Here is a 14,430-nt window from a genome sequence, read left to right on the forward strand (position 1 = left end):
TCGAAGACTTGATAAACAAATCTGTCTCATACAGAAACTTTGTTGGAATAGATAAATCTGTCACCCACAAAAATACCTATGAGTTTTATTCCGTCTTTTGATAAATAAAGGTGCATATGAGCCAATTGATAAACCCGACTTATATTCCCAAAGAACAGCCTAATATTATCAATCACCTCACAATAATCTTAATTGTATGGAAGCGAAACAAGATATTGTGGAATCACAAACGATGAGACGAAGATGTTTGTGACTACTTTTAACCTTACCTATCGGAGATAAATCTCAAGCAAATATTAGCAAAGATAATCCTTAATCACGATAGTAGAAGTAAGGTCAGAACACGTAATTACAGAGAAAATATTTGGGTCTGGCTTCACAATCCAAATGAAGTCTTCAAGTCGTTAACTTACAGGGTTTCGTGAAAAACCTAAGGTTAAAGGAGAATCGACTCTAGTCGCAACTGGTATCACACAGTGGGTGTGGGGATTAGGTTTCCCAGTTTCTAGAGTTCTCCCTTATATAGTTTTCAAATCAGGGTTTGCAATCAATGTTACCTTGGTAACAAAGCATTCAATATTCACCTTTAGATGAAAACCTGATTAGATTCAAGCTAATATCTTTCAAACGTTAGATCGAACTTAGCTTGTTATACACAAATGAAATATACCTTCATTTAGGTTTGAGTAACCGTACCTAAACGTGTACACTAGGTTGGCTCAGCAGTAGTTAACCAAAGTTAGCTATATGAACACTCTCATATCAACCTTTTTCATCTTAACCACAACTAGTTCAAATGACTCAAATGACACTAGTTATAGAGTTGTTCAATTGCTATATTCTCATAGAAGTATACAAGAACACAATTGAAGCAAAATCGGTTTGATTCACTTGAATCAATTCATGAACATTATAGCCACGGTTTGCATAGAATATTATTTAAATGTATTAGTTCATGAGCAAACCGATTTTAGAACTTTAACTACTCAAGTATGCAAACGGGTACACATACTTAAAGTAGCCGGACTGAGTTTGGGTTCGCCAGTATGCAAACGGGTACGCATATTTCCAAACACATCAGAAATTCCCGGACCCAAACCCTTCGTCAGTACGCGTACGGGTATGTGTACTTAGGCTCACGGAATTTCACAACTAACAGGTACGCATACGGGTGTGCATACTATAGTTCCGGTCATGGATCACATATATGAAATCACGCATACTATGTTCATAATCCAATGATGATTAAGTGTTCTAAACTCTATTTCAATCATTGAAACATTCTTAGAGGATGACAACAACTGTTTTCACGACTATTAGCATCAAAGCAATTTTCAAGTTATTGAAATAATCATAACGAAACATTCCAAGTCTACATAAAAATAATTGTATCACACAAACCATGTAAGATGTTACTCGGCGATTTTCACATGATCATCTTTTGAATTTCGTCAAGAATATAAGATAAATAGACTTTCCAAGTGATAGATGAGTTTTAGTACCAGAACCCATCAGAACTCTGCAGTTAAGCGTGCTTGGGCGAGAGTAGTACTAAGATGGGTGAGATCTTGGGAAGTCCTCGTGTTGATTGCCTTTTGGCAGCCGGTGTAAAAACTTTAGCTGCATCACTGGAGATAAGATCGTTACTCGGTTTATCTTCGCTCGACCCGGTACTTGTTACTGGAAAACGAGCTTCGGTTCTCAGATGAGTTTTAGTCTCCACATACCTTTTGTTGATGAAGTTCCACAAGCTCTCCTTAGTATTTCTTCGTCTTCTAATGATGAACGCCATGAAGTCTAATGCTCAACTACACAATCTATCCAAGTCCGAGACATCACTATAAGTAGACTAGAAATCAAGACTTATAGTTTTGATCACTAACATTGACAAACAAGGTTGAGATAGCAACGCTTACGAGTTTGACCGAGCAGTGCTCTAACAATCTCCCCCTTTGTTAATTTTAGTGACAAAACTATCACTACATATGGATTACAAAATAAATAAACTTTGTAGATTCTCATCCAAATGCTTGATCTCCTTGGTTCTTCAACATTACTCGAAATCTTCGTCACCTCCAAGTACTCCAATGATTTTAAATGTGTTCAACTCAGCATCATAGTTGTTGAAGATCGGTAGCTATAACAATGATAAAAACAATTGCTCTCAATCATTGTTATACAGTGTCATAGTATTATTACACAACATCAAAGTCCAATTGTATCACAACTTTGACAACAATATTATGGTGATATGTATCACTCCCCCTTGGTCAATACTTCATCTCACAATGAAAACCACTCCCTCTTACACAATGATCTGTAAACCATATGTATTTGTAGTGTGAATTACACATTAATTCTCCCCCTTTTTGTCAATATAAATTGGCAAAGTTATGAAAACTAGTGGGATCCTCATGAAATTTTCATAGAGATACTTCATGACCAAAAGAGAACAACATGTCAACTTGTTTCAATGATTTCACATAGTCGAAACTTAGTGTATTCATCAAGGAGTTTATAAAGATACAAGAAAACTCCTACAATATTCCACATCCGCACTCCCCACAAAAATTTGGCAATTAAGCACAAGTTCAAATAAGAACTCCCCCCCATAAAATGTCATTCCCGAAAGAACAACAAGGGCGACCTTACTTTTACATGAAAAGAAGGATTTCTTTGGACATTAACAAATCACATGGAACAAGAATTTGTATCCAAAAATTTCAATTGAATTAACCGCAAGGAATATGATCAATTCAATTGGCCATGCTCAACATAAGAGAACTTACGGAGCAACACATTACATACACAAAGATGTGGATTAGGGAAAGACCAATACTGCGGAATAATCAAAGATTCATTCTATTTTTCATCACTATTTGCACAATGACATATAATAGACTTAATATTTGTAAACAAAATTTCATCCTATCTTCCATCAATATTTGCATAATGACATAATAGGCTTAAATTTTGTAATCAAAAGTTCATTTTATCTTTTATCAATATTTTCATACCGACACATAATTAAGTTAACTTTTGAGCAAATACGGGACAGTCAAGGTTCACGGACGTAAACAACATATCCCATAACAATTTGCAATATTTAAAACCATAAAGATTAATACTGCAAAAATAATCTTCCAAATAACTTAGAATTTAAATAAATAAATCTAAAACATTGCAATATGAAAACGTTTGCAATAGCTATGTGTACTCACAATAATGGTTATTCCAAACCCTAGTTATGCTTCTTAAAAACACAAGAATAAATTCTCATAAGAAGTTTCCTAGATATTGTAGAGCTTTCTCATGGAATCTACTGATAATTCCTTCTCATTATTGAAAAACCCATTGATAATGGGATCCTTTAGTTCCTCCAAATCTTCAGAAATATCAGTTAACTCACTAAGTTCTATTTTCAGTCCACGCAAAGCGTTCTTTGTAAGAGACAACATTTGTTCATAATGAGATATTTCTTCTAAAGATGAAACAATTTGAGATTTTAAATCATTTCTTTTTCTGATGAAATCTTTTACCATAGCCTGAAGTTATTATCACAATGACAAACAGACAACAGGCAGTTAGAGGAAGAACCTGAATCATTAATCGTAGTCTTCACCCTATTAACCTTGAGGACTGGATTCCTTCACATAGATACACATTGACAGCTTCTAATGCATCCCTTTTTGTGATACCTCTAGTTATAGGTGCCATGAGACTGTATCTTTCAAAGAGAAAAAGTGAAGTACAATTTTGATCAAAAATGAACATAAATAGACTTATAGGATAATTAAACCTAAATAACCTTTGAAAAAGTCTCCACGGTTCATGATCTATTATCGATCTTAACAACAAAATATTCACTTGCTCAAAATAACTTTTAGTTATAAATAGACTAAAGAGTAGGGCTGAACATGGTTTCGATTTTCCGTTGGAACCGGACCAAACCAGACCAATTAGGAAGAAACCAAACCGAACCATTTACTAATGGATTGGTTACGGTGTAGAAAGTGGGAAACCGATAGTGTTGGTTTTGGTTTGGTTTGATCTCTAAAACCGAACCAAAAACCATTGGAAAACCGATTAATTTTTAAACTTAGTTTCTACCGTCGATTTACAAGTATTAGATTCTACCCATTGATTTAGAGGATAAATAGAAACCCTAAATATAATATTTCATTATGATACTCTCCCTCTTTCTCTTTCTCCTTCTCTCAGTCGCCTCCCTTCTCCACCCCCAACTACAGCTGCTGCTACTCGACTTTTTTCTTCCCGTCTTCCTTCTTTTTTATTTGTCAATAACTAAATTAAGATATATTATATATATTCTTTTGATCTCTAGAATTAGAGTAAGCTTTAACTATTCTTGATATTTTTTTTCTGTAAATTTGTGTAAACCAATACTATCGGCAACTATGATTTTTTTATTTGTAAATCTGTAAATTTGTGTATTTTTTTTTTTGGTTTGACATAATTATTGGTTAACCAAAAACAGCTGGGACAAACCGAAACCAACTGGAACCATTTGGAAACCGAACCAATGGTTAATGGATTGGTTTGGTTTAGATTTTTAGAAACCAATAGTATTGGTTTCGGTTTTGGTTTGGCTAGAAACCGAACCAAAACCGACCATGAACAGCCCTACTAAAGAGAATTAACCACCATACTTTACAAGACTTGAGCAACCTTGATGTGATCATTATTCTCAAGTCAAAAATAAGGATACATTACATTACTATGATTAGATAGTAATGGAGTAAACAAAATGTTCACTTCTTGTGTCACAAGGTGACATATCAAGGTTTGTTGAATAAACAGACTTACCTCGTCTTACTCTGATTCTTTCAGACATCTTCTTCTTGTACTCAGGTGTTTGCTGTTTTTCCACAAAGTCAGATTCATCCTTTGCATGTCATTTTGAAGTTTGGAAATTCTTTTGTTATTCTTCTTGAATTTACAACACTTACTTTGAACATGAATTGCACTTCCCAAAACGAGCACAACATAGAAGAGTGTTTGCTTTTTAGAGATGACTCCTGTTTATCACAACTTTCGAGAATAGATGTTCCAGAACCGGCCGGAAAAAACGAGTTGATTGTGCTCACAGTCTTATTTTTGAACCCTAAACCTTTTGTGTTCCCAAAAGCCTTTTGATCAAATAGCATTGCTGAAATCTTGTCGGAGCTTCCTGAAAACCTTTGCAGGTCACACTTGAGAGAATTAATCTCCTTTTATTTCAGATATAGGGTTCTGGTGAATTCATCATTAAGCCAATCGATCTCAAGAGTTTTCACCTGAAGTGATGATTCAAGTTTCTTCCACCTTTGTGAATTTCTTCACTTTTCTCCAAGAATTCTAACATCTCAGTGTCAGACTCGCATCCTGAATCAGAATTTGAGTTAATGGAAACTTCCGCCGAGAAGGCTGAAAATTCTGAACATGCTTCGGGAGTATGTATATCATTGACACACTGAGATATTTCTTCGTGAACTGAATCATCAAAAGCATTAGAGAGAGAAGGAAGTCTCTCGGATCCCTTGCTTTTCTTTACAATATTCTTGATCTTTTGTGTAATCAGTGATCTGTTAGGATCAGATTGATTAGAACAACATTCATCAGCCCGTGACAAGTTAGAAGCTTCACTTGTAATGGTCACAACATTGAACGTAGACGTTATGACTGTATTCTGGTCATGATCAAGTAATTTTAACTTTCCAACAAGAGAATTTATGGAAAGAGTATCAAGGTTATTTCCTTCGACGATGGCATGCTTCTTAGAATCGTATCTGGATGGCAACGATCTGAGAATTTTCATTAAAATTTCCTTTTCAGAAATAGTCTTACCCAATACAAAAGATGCATTAACAATTTCAGACACTTTGTGATTAAACTCATCAAATGAATCTTCATTTGCCATACGAAGGTTTTCCCAGTCAGAATTTAGGTTTTGAAGCCTAAATTCTTTTTCACAGGTATTCCCTTCAAATTCGGTTTCTAATATATCCCAAGCATTTTTAGACTTTTTGCAGGTAGTCAAATGATGTTGGAGCTCTGGGTAATGGCATTTAATCCGTCAGAATTTTGCTTTGCAGCAAGAATCTCGGCAGCATCATATTTACCAATATACTTTGGAACTGTTACATCGCCTTCTGTAACTTACAGAGGATCATAGCCACTAACAACATAAACCCATGATTGAAAATCACGCGCTCGAAGAAACGCATGCATATCAATTTTTCACCAGAAGTAATTTGAGCCATCGAAGACTGGTGGTACGTTTATAGAGATAACACTTCTGTCCATATTTAGATTGCTACAAACACAGACTTATGAGGTCTTAAATGTGTTTTCCTTCTCTGATACCAATTGAAAAAGCATGGGTCTAACTACCACACCCAATATTTCGTTCGGCAATCTGAATAGACAAACTCCAATATACTTTCAAGAGAATCAATAAGACAGTCAGACTCAATCTATAGAAAAGTATATAAAAGAGTTATATCTGAATTTCTCAATTCAATCTACAATCAAACAAATAGGAATTTGGGAGCCCGATTGAATAAGAAAAATAACTTGGACGACATCACAAACCAATATCCATGTGTCAATCAATTCAATCAATAACCCAAAGGTCGGATTCAAGAACTGACTGAACTTAACGCACAACCTGAAATTGAATAAAATATAATGCAGAAAAGAAATAACACAAACACCAGAAATTTTGTTAACGAGGAAACCGCAAATGCAAAAAAAAACTCGGGACCTAGTCCATCTTTGAACACCACACTGTATTAAGCCGCTACAGACACTAGCATACTACCAATGAACTTCGGAATGGGATGTAGTTGAGCCCTAATCAATCTCACACTGATCAAGGTACAGTTGCGCTCCTTACGTCTCTGAACCCCAGCAGGATTCTACGCACTTGATTCCCTTAGCTGATCTCACCCACAACCAAGAGTTGCTACGACCCAAAGTCGAAGACTTGATAAAAAAATCTGTCTCATACAGAAACTCTGTTGGAATAGATAAATCTGTCACCCACAGAAATACCTATGAGTTTTATTCCGTCTTTTGATAAATAAAGGTGCACATGAGCCAATTGATAAACCCGACTTATATTCCCGAAGAACAGCCTAATATTATCAATCACCTTACAATAATCTTAATTGTATGGAAGCGAAACAAGGTATTGTGGAATCACAAACGATGAGACGAAGATGTTTGTGACTACTTTTAACCTTACCTATCGGAGATAAATCTCAAGAAAATATTAGCAAAGATAATCATTAATCACGATAGTAGAAGTAAGGTCAGAACACGTAATTACAGAGAAAATAGTTGGGTCTGGCTTCAAAATCCTAATGAAGTTTTCAAGTCGTTAACTTACAAGGTTTCATGAAAAACCTAAGGTTAAGGAGAATCGACTCTAGTCGCAACTAGTATCACACAGGAGGTGTGAGGATTAGGTTTCCCAGTTGCTAGAGTTCTCCCTTATATAGTTTTCAAATCAGGGTTTGCAATCAATGTTACCTTGGTAACAAAGCATTCAATATTCACCGTTAAATGAAAACCTGATTAGATTCAAGCTAATATATTTCAATCGTTAGATCGAACTTAGCTTGTTATACACAAATGAAATGTACCTTCATTTAGGTTTGAGTAACCGTACCTAAACGTGTACAGTAGGTTGGCTCAACAGTAGTTAACCAAAGTTAGCTATATGAACACTCTCATATCAACCTTATTCATCTTAACCACAACTAGTTCAAATGACTCAAATGACACTAGTTATAGAGTTGTTCAATTGTTATATTCTCATAGAAGTATACAATAAAACAATTGAAGCAAAATCGTATTGATTCACTCGAATCGAGTCATGAACATTATAGCCACGTTTGCATAGAATGCATTCCTTATATTTAAATGTATTAGTTCATGAACATCCCGATTTTAGAACTTTAACCACTCAAGTATGCAAACGGGTACGCATACTTAAAGTAGTCGGACTGAGTTTGGGTTCGCCGGTATGCAAACGGGTACGCATACTTCCAAACACATCAGAAATTCCCGGACCCAAACCCTTCGTCAATACGCGTACGAGTATGTGTACTTAGGCTCGCGGAACTTCACAACTAACAGGTACGCATACGGGTGTGCATACTATAGTTCCGGTCATGGATCACATATATGCAAGCACGCATACTATGTTCATAATCCAATGATGATTAAGTGTTCAAAACTCTATTTCAATCATTGAAACATTCTTAGAGGATGACAATAGTTTTTTCACGAACTATTAGCATCAAAGCAATTTTCAAGTTATTGAAATAATCATAACAAAACATTCCAAGTCTACACTAAATGATTGTATTACACAAACCATGTAAGATGTTACTCGGCGATTTTCACATGATCATCTTTTGACTTTCATCAAGAATATAAGATGAACTTGGTTGAAGCGAAGCTTACCAACACATATTTCGAGAAATATGTAAGCGAGTTAAATTCAGCTCGAAATCTCAAATGTATATAATCGAATACCATATTCTAATACGACTTTTGTCTCAATATAGGAGATAGAGTAGAAATACAATTTCCAAGTGATAGATGAGTTTTAGTCTCCACATACCTTTTGTTGATGAAGTTCCAAAAGCTCTCCTTAGTAGTTCTTCGTCTTCTAATGATGAACGTCGTGAAGTCTAATGCTCAACTACACAATCTATCCTAGTCCGAGACATCACTATAAGTAGACTATAAATCAAGACTTACAGTTTTGATCACTAATATTGACAAACAATCTTGAGATATCAACGCTTGCGAGTTTGACCGAGCAGTGCTCTAACAATCTCCACATACATTTTGTTGATGAAGTTCCTTCAAGATCTTCAGTAGATCTTCTTCTTCAATTGGTGAACGTCCTGAAGTCTAAAGCTCAACTACACACTTCTATCCTAATCTAAGACATAGCTATAAGTAGACTAAAACTCAAGTATGTAGTTTTGATCAACTAAACTTGACAAACAAGCTTGAGATGGCAAGCTTGCAAGTTCGACCGAGCAGTTCTCTAACAGTGTCTGGCTCATGAGGAATTACAGGTGGTAACAAAGATGTAATGTAAATATTTGTAAATTGAGGTAAACAATTTGGCGAAGGAGCAAACATGCTCGATTAAGGAAATTTTGGCTGATTAAAAATAACATTCTTGGATATAATAATTTTATTAGTTTCCCTTATGCCTATATCCAAAGAAGATACATTTGACACCCTATTTTGAATTTTAGGGTATTATATACAGGGCCTCATGCAGGAAAAACAAGAGCACCCAAACTATTTAAACAATGTACAATAAGACGAATTATTGAATAAAGTCTCAAAAGGAGATTTACCATGAAGAACAGAATATGGTAGCATATTAACAAAAGCATAAGACCAAAAAGTGAGTGCTGGGGAAGCATGATTCAGTTAGGCTAAAATAGTGTCTACTACATTCTATGTTTCCACTCTGCGTTGCCATTTTGTTAACGGGTATGAGGACACGATACTCTGTGACTAATTCCACATTGCTGCAAAAATGTAGATACATTTTTGTAATTACCACCCCAATCAGATTGTAGATATTTAATTCTTCTACTAAACCAACTTTGAACAAGAGTTTTGAACTTCACAAATGTAGCAAACACCTCAGACTTTTAGGAAAATGGATATATCCAAGTAAATCGACTAAATAAATCTACAAATGACATATAATATTTATATCCATTGATTGAACAAAAACTAAATATCTAAATGTATAAGTTGCAGGAGACTATGCACATTACTATGAAAATCAGGATATGAAAGAACATGAGATTTGGACGGTCGACAATCAACACACACATAGTTTTCCAAATTAGGTAAAACAGAGATATTGATTGTAAAAATAATATGTTTAATTGACCTATAAGTTGGGTGGCCTAATCTTTTGTGTCAATCCTTAGTAATGCTAAGTTCAGTCTTAAATACTCCCTTGAGTGTAGAAGAATCAAATTACAAGTCGTATAAACCATTTTTTTAATACCACCTCGGACAAATTGCTATGTTCTGTTTTGCTATCTAAATCTTTAACATAGAACAAATCTGGATGAAACTCAAAGAAACAACTATTATGTTTTAAACTGATGAATAAATAATAAGTTTCTAGTTATAGCTGGCACATAAATACCATTAGATATAGTCAATATAGTGGTAGAAGATGAAAAAAAAGCAGAACCTATGTTTTCAATGGACAAACCTGAACCATTGACGACTTTAACACGATCTAAACATTTATATGAAGAGTATAGATTGAGGTTGAAAAAATATGAGGTTATGTGATGTATTGCGTCTGAGTTAGATATACAAATCCTTGTTGAATTAAAATCATCATGATAAGAAGCATAAACTTTAGGTTCAGCTAACTAAGGATCATCAAATTCTTGAAAATATTCTTCATTAAAGACATTGTGTGCTTGAAAGGTGAATCACAAGAAAACTCCAGTGGAGTTTAGGCCTATTGCTCTAGCAAATACTTGCTACAAAATTGTTTCAAAATTGATGGCAGGGAGAATGAAAGGCCTTCTAGAAAAACTAATTTCACCATATCAATCTGCCTTCATCCCGGGAAGGCAGATTTCTGAAAATATAACTCTAGCTCATGAAATAATTCATAAAATGAAAAACTCTAAATCAACAAAGGGTTTTATGGGGTTAAAAATCGACGTGTCAAAAGCTTTTGACAGGGTCGAATGGGATTTCTTAATGCAGATCATGTCTAAAATGGGATTCAATAATAAATGGTGTAACTTGGTCTATCAATGCATCTCGACTACAACTTTAGCAGTTCTTCTAAATGGGTCTCCAACAGATTTTTTTAAACCAACCAGGGGTTTGAGACAGGGGGATCCAATATCCCTTTATCTCTTCTTGATATGTATGGAAGCTTTATCCCGTACTATATCTCTGGCTAAAAACCTAGGTCTTCTAAAGGGTATAAAACTGGTTCATAAGGCACCCCCAATAAGTCACCTTCTTTTCGCAGACGACTGTTTGCTTTTATGCAAAGTTAGTGAAAAACTTGCAAGAGTTTAGTGCAACTGTTTAAAGACTTTTGTTTGGCTTCAGGGCAGCTGATAAACCTAATCAAATCAGGGGTTTTCTTTAGTCCTAAGACTGATACTAATATAAGAAGAAGAGTTAAAGAGATTCTAGGAGTAACTGCTATACCTTTGACTGACAAATATCTAGGTTCACCACTTTTTACTAATAGATCTAAAGTGGAATGCTTTGAAACTCTAGTGGATAAGATGAGAACTAGGGTAATAGGTTGGAACAATAACAATCTAAATAACGCAGGGAAAACTGTTATGATAAAAAATGTTGGATCCTCTTTGTATGTTTACCAAATGAATTGCTTTAAAATTCCGGTCAAAATTTGTGATAAAATAACAAAACTTCAGAGGGATTTTTGGTGGGGGAAAAATGAGAAAGGTTTAAATGAAAACGGAAAAAAATGAGTGTGTTTAAAGAATTGGAACTCTATCTGCAAAACACTAGAAGAAGGAGGGTTGGGCATTAAAAATGTAAGGAAGTTTAACATTGCTATGATAGCAAAGATGGGATGGAATTTAAAACAAAACCCCAATTCTCTATGTGCTAGAATCCTAAAAGAAAAGTACTACCCTAACTGTGGTATTCTACATATAGATAGCAAACCAAACCAAAGGGACAGTTGGATTTGGAAGGGACTGCTAAATGACATAGAACAAATTAAGAAAAATTTCTTTTGGGAACTAGGTAATGGTATGAACATCGATATTTGGGATGACTTATGGATCCCAAATACAAAGATACCTATGCAGAAACCAAATAGGAACAATGTGGACCTAAAAAAGGTTAGTGACTTGATGACAAATAATAAAAGATGGGAACTTGAAAAACTAGATCGATGTTTTGACACTCAAACAATAAGGAAAATAACACAACTAGCAATACCTATGGAGGATAAGTTGGACACACCAAGATGGAATCTAAATGAAAAAGGTATGTTTTCAGTCAAATCCCTTTACAATCATCTTAATTCGAGTAGTTCTGCTGACAACAAATGAAAAAAGATATGGAATATGGAAACCAGCCCAGCTGTTAAGAACTTTGTTTGGAAGGCGGCCAATTCAATCTTACCTAACAGTATGCGCATAACTTCCATTCTCCCGGACACTGATACAACCTGTAAACTATGCAATGAGAATTAAGAAACTCTCTCACCTATTCTTGCACTGTAATTTTGCTACTCAGGTATGAAAGCACTTTAATTTTGATATAGATTATATTAGAAATGGTACCGTCACCTTTCATGAATGGCTAGCTAACTGTTTTGATAATCCACAAAGAGGAGAGTATGATATTGAACGACATGTTCTATGTAGTACAATTATTTGGTTCATATGGAAAGCAAGGTGCAAAGTTGTGTTTAAATAAAAAAGACAGAATAGTGCAGTAACAACCAATAGCATAATTCAGTTCATCAATAGATTCAATGCTTTAAATAAACAAAGTTATAATATAATGAATGACCTATATTACACTCCAAAACAGGATGAAACATTGCAGATTACTACTACTCTCAGAAACTGGTCTTCGCAGAATAATCTGATACAGGGAAAAGGAAATCTGGCAATCACAATTAATATTGCTTTAGTTATGTTAGATGGAACCTCAAAAGTAGGAATTGGCCCGACTCTATGTGATTATGCAGGTACTGTCAGAGAAGCCAGGGGTTTCTATGCAGACTACACAACCAGGGAGGAATTAGAAAAAAGTGGAGCGGATGCTGCTTTCCAATGGGCAACGCACTGGAGTGGCCACATAATTTCCTTTAGGAGCGATTCGGAGCCAACCTTGTTGTTGCTGATAGGAATGTACGCAAGAGCGCGAAAACAAAGATACAAAATCAGTGCAGATTTTGGTAACAAAGAAGAGTTTGGAATCAACTTTCTAGCTCAAGACTTCACCTTAGTTCTGACGGAAAATGTAATATGGGCTGTAAAACTTGCTATTTTTTATAACAAGTATATGATCAAACATAACTGGACTGATCATAACTTATGGGATCTTTTAACCTACCTGAATATCCAAACTTGGAATGAAAATGTAACTCTTTACCGATGCCCTATTCAGGGAAACAATGGTAACTTAATATCCATATAGTAGTTTTTTTTGGAAAAAAACAAACAAGAAAACCTATTAAATTTACAGCGGCATTCAACAACAGAGTGACCAGGTTTTTGTCAGATTTGAGAATAATTATAATATTCATACTTTGGAGTAAGAGGACAGAAATTAGAATGAGAAACTTTACCACCATGATTAAATCGACCACCACGAAAACCACATCTAAAAAGAGATGTACTACCACGAGAAGGAGGACGCAAATTATTTTTAAAACCAGGATGTCCATCAAATTATGAAGAATCGATATCCATTATGAGCAAAGCTTCTACGAGAATAACCCGAATCTTGTTGAAAATTAGATGTTGCATATGGTTGAACAACATTAGCAGAAGCTGTCAAAGGATTAGGATTATCACTAGGAGACATCGTGATTCTTCAGCAAGAAGCAATCCAAGAAGATCAGAAGAAGTAATTGGTTCTGATTTCCTAAATCGTTGAGTGGTGACAGATGTAGTAAATGAATTATACTCAGATGGCAATAAGCCATGAAGAATATGATAAACAATATGTTCATGTGGAGCTTTCTTTTCAGTCTATGTTGTTTGATGAGCAATTGGTCAATCCTTATTGAAGAAAACAATCATTGAATGTGTTCCTTTCCTCATATTGTGAAGTTATATCTTCAACTGCATCAACCGAGATCGAATTGTAGCATTAATTTCACTTTCAAATGTTTTTCATACATCATTTGAGGTTTTACAACCAAGAAATTGAACATGACTAACCAAGATAATATTTCATGATCTTGATTCAACCAAGAAATAAATGTCGAATTCAAAAAAAATGCGGACAAAGTTGAAGTAAAATCTTGACCAACCGACGAAGAACTGTCTACATAAGACTTCAAATACTAAATCTCAAATACATGACACAGTTTGGATAACTTTGCCTATGTAAAGAGTGGTCAGGATCTGTCCTCCCAATAGATAAATCAATGGTTGTGCTTGATTTCCTAAAACACAATCTCATTAATTCTACCGAGTAAATGTGATCCTATGAAACGCTTCTCTCACGACTTGGTTTTCTTCCATTGCAAAAGAAAATGCTCCCCAAAACGCCTCTTCTCCTTCTTCAATTTTCGTACAATTAGGAGATCACCCTACGGATAATAGAAACACCTTATCTTTTGAGGTATTATTTGTTCATTGTTTTCATGATAGCAATTGAAAACTCAAGATC

This window comes from Papaver somniferum, chromosome 5, assembly GCF_003573695.1.
Source record: "Papaver somniferum cultivar HN1 chromosome 5, ASM357369v1, whole genome shotgun sequence".
Lineage (NCBI taxonomy): Eukaryota > Viridiplantae > Streptophyta > Magnoliopsida > Ranunculales > Papaveraceae > Papaver > Papaver somniferum.